At 34.3% G+C, this 3,584-nt stretch overlaps 1 pseudogene; it reads right to left on the bottom strand.

Annotated features, from left to right (window-relative positions):
- Positions 1-535: 535 nt before the first annotated feature.
- On the bottom strand, positions 536-1,905 carry LOC120178915 (annotated as a pseudogene).
- Positions 1,906-3,584: the final 1,679 nt, after the last annotated feature.

Raw genomic sequence — 3,584 nt, 5'->3', positions numbered from 1 at the left:
ATAAAATTATCGAAAAGGTGAAGTATAATGCTAATCGAAATGACACAAAAAAAAACCAAGTAAAACTTATTGTTGAACAGCCATTTCAAGCATTATGTTTACCCTTTTTTATATTATTCCCCACCCCTAAAGATTATTTACTAATTTTCCAATCCATTTTTTGGATAAAAATAAATCCCATATATATATATATATATATATATATATATATATATATATATATATAAAGTCATAAATGATGGAGTTTATGGGTTCGGGCTTCAAAACCAATCAGACAAAACAACCAAAAAATCAACCTGTTTAAGCCCAAAAGTTGTTAAAGTACATCAATTGGAAATGACTATCCAACTCAGTTGGTAGAATACAATACTCTTAACCTTGGGGTCGTGGGATCGAGTTCTACGGAGGACATTTCATAATTCGAAAGTCTCCTACGGAAGCTGCTCTCAACCTGGCGTTGGGGATAACCTACTATCTTATCTCCCCTACCCCATTACATATGGGAATAAGGGTCAGCCAATTTTGTTAAAGTACATCAAGTGTTACACTTAGTCGAGGAAAAACTTGTTGACATCTCACAAGAACATGAAGAGTCCCAAGGCATGCTTGGCATGAGCATTGGCATTGGCAAAGGCAAAGGCAAGGGAAATCCAATGGATCGAATACCATCCCGCTGATGATAGTTATTAATCACCATGTTCCCTTGCATCTCAATTGGCAAGGCCCCTGAAGAGAAGCCGCCATTACAATCATCTTGTGATCTACCGTCAAACACAACGGTATTCCCCAAGGCCCTATCGTAGTCTCCGAGCATGGAAGATGACATGTTTATCAACATGGAAGTAACGTTGGCCGCCGATTTCGCAGGTGGTGAGTTTTGATGGAGAGGTGCAAAAACAAGGCCGGTTAGGTCTCCGTTGGACATGGGAAGTACTTGTGGAAGCTTCTCTTCAGCTTTCGGGTTGATGGGCTTGTAAGGGACAAAATCTAGAGCAGAAAACGCTGCAGAACATGTCTGTAGTACATCAGTGTTACTGTTTGAACCTCTACTAACCATATCGGACATCGATGATGTTTCAGGTATCGGAGAAACCCAGGATTGAAAAACAGCTCTTTGAGCCGTGGAGTTGGTTTTCTTGAATATCCTGCATATCGCCCATGAATCCTGCAAGAGTTTTCGTAATAACAGTTAAAAAAGAGGCAGAAAAAGATTGAAAGAAAGTGGTTCACTGGTTTGTTGTTAGATTGTTTACATTGGGAGGAATAATGCATTTGTCAAGGTATCTCTTTGGTGGTGGTGCAGAGTCTGTGAGAGAAGGTAGCCTAAACTCATATATCATCCAATCAGTTTTCATCCGTTTGGCTGCTCTACCTTTGTAGAAAACAAGAGATTTCTTCAAGCCAACGCAGTTGGCGCTGGTGCCTTCCGATGAATAGATGGGGCGGTCAGTCCCAGTGGCTTTCCAAAATCCAGTTCCGGTTACTCGGTTCGGCCTGCACTGTTCCTGTATTTTCTGTCCCTAAGACGGTAGAAATACCACTCTCTCTCCCCTGTACCTGCAAGTTCTTCATACAAAAAGGAAACCAAGTCTCAGTTTCGAATCATCTGCTACTAAATGTTAAAACATTTATGGAATATGAAGCATGGGATTAAATTACTTGGAAGATCCCATGGATCGTATTTGTAGATGTCTAGTTGCTTAATCAGCTCTATTGAGAGAGGACGCTGCTGAATCTTCCTTTTCAGATAAAACCCAACAAGCTCTTCATCTGTTGGATGAAACCTGAACCCTGGTAGCACGATTTCTTCCATTTTGTCACTTTCACTTGTTCTCTCATCCATTTCTTTTGCCTAAACAAAATCGATAATTTCTCCTTTCTTTTTGCTTCTTTGTTTCAAGCTAAAGATTTTTCAGGAAAAACCCTAGGGGATAGACTGAAGAGCAAGAAACGTCCTGACAGAAGAACGGCTTGACAATGAAGCAAACCCTAAGAAACAAGTAAGCTTTAAATAAAAAGAGAGGTTGAACTCAAAGCTACCGAGTTGAGAGTTTCACTTAATTTTTTAGCCAATGTATGCTATCTAAGGAGGGATCCCCCGAAGGATCAGCCGCTTTTTTTGGTGACTTTTCAAAGGAGAGTGTGTGTTTAGGGTCGACTCACCCACGAAGTGAATGGGAGACGCTTCTTATCATCAAAATTTATTATTAGGTCATAAAATAATGGATTTTTTATTAACCTATTTAATTTTTCTTTTAAACCTTTTTATTATTATGGACAATCATTTTTTTTTAATTTTAATTAAACGATTCAATGACCTGATTCGAATCTCAATGATATTCACATATTTTTCACACTGATAGAAGATAATTCTCTCTACAATCCCTAAATATTTTTTTAATTCATTCTAATCATTTTTCTATTTAGCTTTTTGTTTATTTAATTTTTCACATTTTATTTTATTTTATATTTTTATTTTATTTCTTAATTTTTAATAATTTCCGCTTGTTTTTCTATTTCTTTTTTTAAATTTGATATTCTTTTATTTTTAGCCTTTTTTTTTACCTTTTTCCTAATTGAAATTATCTTTTCCCAAAATTACGTTTAATTTGTTTACTTTTTTGCTTATTTAATTTGATTCTTTTTATATAAAAAAACCCAATATTCCCAAAATCTCTTTTGTATTTAAATTAAATTTTTATTTATGAATCCTTTATTTATTTGTTATTCATTTTGGGTACTTTATATTTATCTATTCTTGCATGCTCTTTAATTTTTTTAATTTTTATTTTTAATTTATCTTATCATGTATGATTTGTATTATTTTTTGTTTTGGTTCCATAGTCTATTTGTTTTACTTTTACAGATTAGACTAAACCGTTCAATTTTCTTATTTTCCTCATTCTAATTTATTGCATTTCACAATAATTAATGCTCAAATCTAAGTAATTTAGATATTTTCTTTAAATTTTTTTGTTTAAACTTTAATTTTTTCTATTAAGATAAATTATAACTGTGTTGGTGCGGGAAAAACGATGTTGGGTACTCATCATTCCACACACGTAATCGACTCTCAAACCCTTCTAGAAGAGTCTCTGGTAAGACTTAAATCCAATAAAATATAATTTAAATATATGGCCTTATCTAATCCAAAATATTAGTGGCGACTTAATCTAGAATCACCTGAAAAACCGTTACGACAAACATCGTACTGAGATATCCTCCGTTCAAGTGAATCTCTACACTTTCAAGCCTCCAAAAGATCTTCTATATAAATTTCCCTGAAGTCTCCAGAAAATTCTTCGTTCAAATTCACTTAAAGCCTTCATAAGCTCTACATCTTTTAATATGAATTCTATTTCTAACAAAAACAATAAATGAGACCCAAGCAAGGAAAATGGATTTTATTCTACAAGGAGACTCTTATTTTCTTACCTGTCCCTTAATAGAAACCATTTTGAATCTTTGTTTAATAGAAGAATCTCAAGGAAGCAACAAAATCAGCAGCATCTTGGGATGCTAACATTGCTTGTAACTTGCAATTTTTTTAATGCAATTCTCATGATACCTTTTGCCTATCCAAT

Source organism: Hibiscus syriacus, unplaced genomic scaffold, assembly GCF_006381635.1.
Source record: "Hibiscus syriacus cultivar Baekdansim isolate YM2019G1 unplaced genomic scaffold, ASM638163v2 tig00112383_pilon, whole genome shotgun sequence".
In the NCBI taxonomy this organism is placed as follows: domain Eukaryota; kingdom Viridiplantae; phylum Streptophyta; class Magnoliopsida; order Malvales; family Malvaceae; genus Hibiscus; species Hibiscus syriacus.
The sequence above is the reverse complement of the archived record's forward strand: the minus strand, read 5'-3'. Positions and strand labels throughout refer to the sequence as shown.